The 6,485-nt window shown below is 36.3% G+C and overlaps 1 pseudogene; it reads left to right on the top strand.

The window, feature by feature from the left end:
• The first annotated feature begins 229 nt into the window (after positions 1 to 229).
• On the top strand, positions 230 to 2,761 carry LOC110542010 (ferritin light chain 1-like; annotated as a pseudogene).
• Positions 2,762 to 6,485: the final 3,724 nt, after the last annotated feature.

The raw sequence follows: 6,485 nt of genomic DNA, 5'->3' as shown, positions 1-6,485 counted from the left end.
ATAGACATATGTAAAAAACAAACAAACAAACAACAACAACAAAAAAAAAAAAAAACTGTTTGGTGGCCAAAGAAACATTCCTGGGAGTGGGAGAATACTGTGGACGGTATCACCATGAAAAACAGCATGGAACTGGCACAGAAATATATCCATGCATAAATGGAAAAGAACCATATAGAGGACCTATATGTAAATACACACAATTATACCTAATTGATAATTGACAAAGATGTCAGAAATATACATGAGAGAACAGACAGTATCTGCAACAAATGGTAGAAAGAAAATATGTTCCTCAGTAATACCACATTTAAATTTTTCAGTAGCTGCATTTAAACTTTTGCTATTCAGATGAAAAAAATGTAGCTTTCTAGAACATTTTGACTACAAAATATTCTACTGAATTGAACTTTTCATCTCTATTTTGTCATATACTTCTCAAGCTTTTCCTCCAGACTATTTGTCACATAGGTACTTAGTTGTGATAATTTCCCCTGTCATTGTTACAGGGTTAGGAAATTTGTAGGTTTCATTCAATGATCATAGAAAGAAACATTACTTGTTTCTTTTTTTTACACAACACATATTACTTAAAGAAGATTAATTAATTTATATAAGCTCCCATGTGTTTATTAGGATAGAAAAAAAGGATAAAAATTCTGAAAAGCTCCATACTTTCTTCCTTTTATATAGTTTGGAATTTTGCTGTTCTATTCTTTTCTTCACCCCTTTCTTTCCTGTGGGCCTCCTTCCCTTCCCCTATTTTCTGTCCACTATATGAAACACATTGTCAAGTGACATTATTGATTAAAATCATCTCAAATAGAGACATTAAGAACAGTAAGAGAGGAAGTTAATTTTGAAGCTAAGAGAGCCTTCCATGTTTTAGTGATTATTTCATCGTTCTCTTTAGAGCAATTTATGGGCATACACATGTCTCTAAATTCCAGCTATTCCTACAACTGCACAAAACATGGTCTTCCCTCAATAACATTAATAAAAGTCCACAAATTCACACTATGAGATTCCCCCAGCGAAAGCCACATGGGGTAAATACACATACATATTTCTATCTTTAGATGAAAAAAGAAATTATAAAGTGAAAAACAGCCAGAAGAACAGTCTTAATTTTTGTTCTTTATGGTTGTATTGACTTGATTATATCATTTACTCTTTACTGACTTATGATATTTTCATTTTTAATCTAGATGTGGCATTCCTTTTGTTCTTTGATTGTACTGGAAACTAAGAGAGGAGATATTTGAACTCCTTAGAAATCTAGCACCAAAGAGGACCTGGGTCATGGCTGGCTCAAAATAGGTGTCAGTAGCTCTTTGTAAGGACAATTCCAGGAAAAATGAGGAGACATTTTCAGCATCTTCCTACTTTCTATATTCTACATGATTCACAATGTGAACAAACGTACTGTTCTTTATTTCATCCTGTACTCACAGCCTTACACCATGTAAATACAATGCAGCATTGACATCAGAATCACACTGAAGATAATACACCTTTCTTCCTTCTTTCCTCCCATGTGTCTTTTACAAGTATTACTACTTGCTATGTGCTATGTGGGCTTTACTCTTCCTCCGACATTGATGTAACTGCTTCCAGTCTCTCTTGTCCCATGTTACATCAGCATTATTCTAAGCACAGTTTTACTGAAACCTTGAGGTTAAGAGAAATGGATTTTGTTCATCTGTTGGTATAATGTTTTCTGGAAATGTATACCTTATCCTTGTTCATTCAAATGCTGATTTCTCCTCCCACACACATACTCTCTGGTTTCCATCCAGATATTGCATTGTGATATTTACTCTGAGCATCCTGTCTCAACTGTGTGTAAACAGGCCAAACTAAAACAACTAGCCACAATGTTGTGCAAAGGGAGGAGCCAGAGGACTAGAAAGAGGGGAGAAGCCAGAGGGCAAGAAATGAGTAGGAGGAGAAGGGGTGAGAGGAGAGCTAGGAGAGCAAAGCTGGAGGAGAGATCCAGGAATGATGACGTGGAGAGATGGACTGGGCCTAATATATCACTAAAAGCAAGTATAATGTGGGGTAATCTAAATGTTAGGAAACTATGAGGGCTTGGAGGTTTAGGAGGGAGTAACTATTGCCCAGTATTGTGTTCTGTTAACTAAATAAACCCAGTCTTTGTGTGGTGATTTGGGTATATAGCTGTTTAGGATTAACAGCAACATTACTAAAAGATAATCATTAGTAAATATTAATTACCATATACAACATTCATCCCAGGAATCTAGTATAAAGCCCTTTTCAAAAAGTGGAAGCTGCCGCGAACCTCCTGGTCAACTTTCACCTGTAAGCCTGTTACACCTACCCCTTTCTGGGCTACTATTTTGATCAAGATGATGTGGCCCTGGCGGATGAGGGCCACTTTCCCAAAAATCAGCCAGGGAGGAGAATCAAGAAGGAAGAACAACCGAGGGAGCTGCGCACTCTTCTGAGATCTGCAAGAACCATCTCAAGATGAGTGGCCTTCCCAGGAGGCCATGGAAACTGCCTTATCCCTGGAGAATAGCCAGGCCCTCTTGGATCTTCATTCCCTGGGGTCTTTCTGCCTCTGTGACTTCTTGGAAAACCACATCCTGGATGAGGAGGGGAAGCTCATCAAAAAGATGGGCAACCACCTGACTAACTTCAGTAGGCTACTTGGCCACAGCCAACACTAACTGGCTTGCTCCAGCCATCTCTGGGTGAGTATCTCTTCTAAAGACTCATTCTCAAGTGTAACTAGGAGGCCTTGTCACCTACCTAAGATCTCCTTCCTTTACTCTGCACCAGCCAGCCCCAAGGCTTCCACTTGAATGAATCTCTCCAGCCACTAGGCAGCTTTGTAACCACCCTGAAGCCCCTCCCAAGTCTTGAACAAAATAAAACAATGCTTTTGAAATAGGGAAACCCAAAGTGAAAGGAAAGGATGGGGAAATACCTGTGTGGGAGAGTGCATGCCAGTCATGCACCAGAGGCTTGGATGAAACAAAGAAAAAAAAAAAAGAAAAACAGAATGAAGAAACAAATAAACATGGTTAATATGGTCTTGAAGTACAAAGTCACTGGCTGAAAATCACTGAGTTTATGCGTTGTTCTGTATGGCATTAGGTCAATGTGACACAGCTAGAGTCATTTAAGAAGAGAGAACCTCAACTGAAAAAGTTCCCCACCAGATTGACCTTGAAGGCAAGCCTGTGGTGTGTATTATTGATTCATTATTTATACGGGTAGGCCCAGCTCACTCTGGGTGGGGCCACTACTGTGCTAGTGATCCTGGGAGAAGACTGAGAAAGCCATGAAGAGCAAGCCAGTCAGCAGCACCCCTCCATGGCCTCTGCTTTTCTTCTGGCTTCTTGGTCCCTGACCTGACTTCCTTTCTGATGTACTATGCAGAGAAACTGTTAGCTGAAATAACACTTTTCTCCCCAAAGTTGTTTTGGTCATGGTGTTTTATCATAGCAATAGAAACCCTAACTAAGACATGTTCAAAACAACCAAAAGATACCCAGGTCATGAGCTTTGAGATTATTTCTAAAGTAAGCCAGAATTCTGAATTATGTTTCTAGATTTATAGAATTTCTACAGTAATTTTTTTAAATCTTCTACTTGATAGATTCTACCCATCTTAACCCAGTGATACTGATTTTACGTTCATTCCAGACATTGTGTTTCATTATGGAATAAATAGATAACGCAGATGTTTCCTGGGCTGTCTGGGAAGTTCATGATGAAGACAATGCTGACACAATCACAAAAGATACTTTACATATGCCATAAAGAGTTAGTAATAACACTCACTTATCTACTTGTCCATAGTAACCCAGAACATTCATTGTCTTAGTTAAGGTTCTTATACCATAAAGAGACACTATGACCACAGCAACGCTTATAAATGAGAAACATTTCATTAGGGCTGGTTTACAGTTCAAGGGTTTGGTCCATTTTCATCATTGTAGGAAGCATTGCAGTGCACATCTCCTAACAGAGATGTGACATCTAGTTAACTTTTTACAAGTTAATTAGATATTTCTTTCTTGCTGTTTAACTCTGAACACATGAACTACAGATACTCATAAAAATGGTAGTTCATAATCCAATTTCACATTTAACTGTTTTTGAAATTCTGTCCAACACACACACACACACACACACACACACACACACACACACACACATTTACTACACTCGTGTACCTGTGCACATACACGCATGATGTGTAGATGGCCAGAAGTTTAAAGATTCCTTATAACTTGTACTAAGGCAAAGACTTATCTTTTATTGAACAAATATGATAATCCCATATCACTTATTCCAAATCATTCTGTTTATATGTTGCTAAATACCTACGAACAAGACAGACACTATAGTAAGAAATATATATATTTAAATAATTTGTTAAATGTGGAGAAAGAGTTATCACTATCAAAATCATTTGTATGTTACAGATGGGGAAATAAAGACCAAAGAAATTAAGTAACTTGCCTAAGATAATATAACAAATAAGTAGGAAGGTTGACTCTGTTTACATGTAGAATTATCCCATATTGATGGTCTCACTTCTCATATTCTCAAACATCCAAGGTGAGCCAAAAAATAAAAAATAAAATTACATAAAAAACTGATTTATGGACTTAAAACATCACATTTTATTTTATGCCTTATTGTTGTCAATCTGTTGTACTTAACCCATGACATAAATTCAATCATAGTCATGTATGCCTAGAAAAACATGGTTTATGTAGGATTTGGCTCTTTTTCCCCATTATCCGACAGATATGGGTAAACATTATTTATCGACTACATTAACCAGAAACAGGATATGTGAATTGATCTGCTGATTTCTGATTGGCTGGTGTCCAGTAGGTAGTTAGTAGTCTACCAAGCTAACAGCCCAGCTTGCTTTGTTCCTTGCCCAGGGCAAATTTTCACAAGGTACTCTATAATGCTGTGGTGTCAGCTTAGGAAGCAAGGAGCTCTCCTATTGTTAAAACTTTGCCACTTCCCTTGAAGTAGACAGCTATACACTGTTCTGGCAAGGTCCACAATTCTAGCTAGACTTTCTGGGAAAATCAGTGTGACCCACAGCTCTCTCATCATTCTGCAGTCTGCTGTAGATAACATGCCTTTCTCTCCATGATGGAAGGAACTGTTTATCTGTAGTCTGTTACCATAGCAACCACTTCTTCTCTGGTATACTTTCCTTTTCCTAGAGGAATTGCTAAAAGAATAAAAAATACATATGGCAGTTAATTAAAAGTTTCTGTTTAATAGGTAGGAGAAAGTCTAGAAGGTTCCATAGGATTATGATGGGAATCATAGCATTGTAAATAGTTTTATTAATAGACTATAACTCTATACCCAACATTTCCTGTCCCAGCTGTGGGAATATAGACCTTACCATTATTACTCAAGGATGATTCTAAGAAGTAAATGAAAGATGTTTCATAACTAATATTTTAGAAACTAATATCATTTTGGAAAGAGTAGATTTGAGCATCTAAGACATTTAATATTGATTACCACTGAATCAACAAAAATCACCCATTACTTGTTCATTTTTAGTCAATAAGAAACAACCCAAAGAGAGATTAAGCTCAAGAGTTTACATTTAAAGGCAGATGCAGTGGTATATATCAGTAGTCCTAGAACTTGGAAGTCTAAGACAGGAGAATGGAAAACTCAAGAGCAAATGAAGTGCATATTGATTCACAGCCTCAAAATAAAATCTAGGATTGGAAATGTAGTTTACTAGAATGTTTCCTTAGCATGTTCTAAGCTTGATATTCAACTTCAAAATTAAAATAATTTCTCAATAGCAGAACTAGACATCTCCAGGTCTGTGTAACTCTAATATAGACAAAGGATTGTATTCTACCCTAAACACAGGAGAGATATATTCAATTGATTTCCAAAACTCCGTTGAACATGTACATAAAATATAAATGATATTTTCCTGCCTTTTTTAATCATCAGGTCTAATATTTTGAAGAAAAAAATATTTCTATTGTGAGAAACTTTTAAAAGAGTAAACAGAATGATGTTTGCACTTAAAAATATTTAAGCTACCATATTGGATACATATATATATATATATATATATATATATATATATATCTTTTTATAAGCTACCATGCTACCATATTGGGATATATATATATATATATATATATATATATATATACACATATATATAGTGCTTTTTTGCATATATATATATATTTCTTATGCTTTTGTGTTCTCCTCCCTCACTGCCATTCCCCATTCCTTCAACCTCCCTCATGATAGTCCTTTTTCTTCTCTACAAATGATTTCCCCTTCTGCCTTCATGCCACATACATCTTCACACTGTGTGGGGGGGTGCAATTAGGAATTAGCAGAGTAGATGTATTTATGAAAGATGAACCTGGTTATTGAACTAAACAAGTTCAGAATAATTTCTTAATGTTGCATCAGCTTCCATAATTTAA

Source organism: Meriones unguiculatus, chromosome 8 (genome assembly GCF_030254825.1).
Source record: "Meriones unguiculatus strain TT.TT164.6M chromosome 8, Bangor_MerUng_6.1, whole genome shotgun sequence".
Lineage (NCBI taxonomy): Eukaryota > Metazoa > Chordata > Mammalia > Rodentia > Muridae > Meriones > Meriones unguiculatus.
The sequence above is the reverse complement of the archived record's forward strand: the minus strand, read 5'-3'. Positions and strand labels throughout refer to the sequence as shown.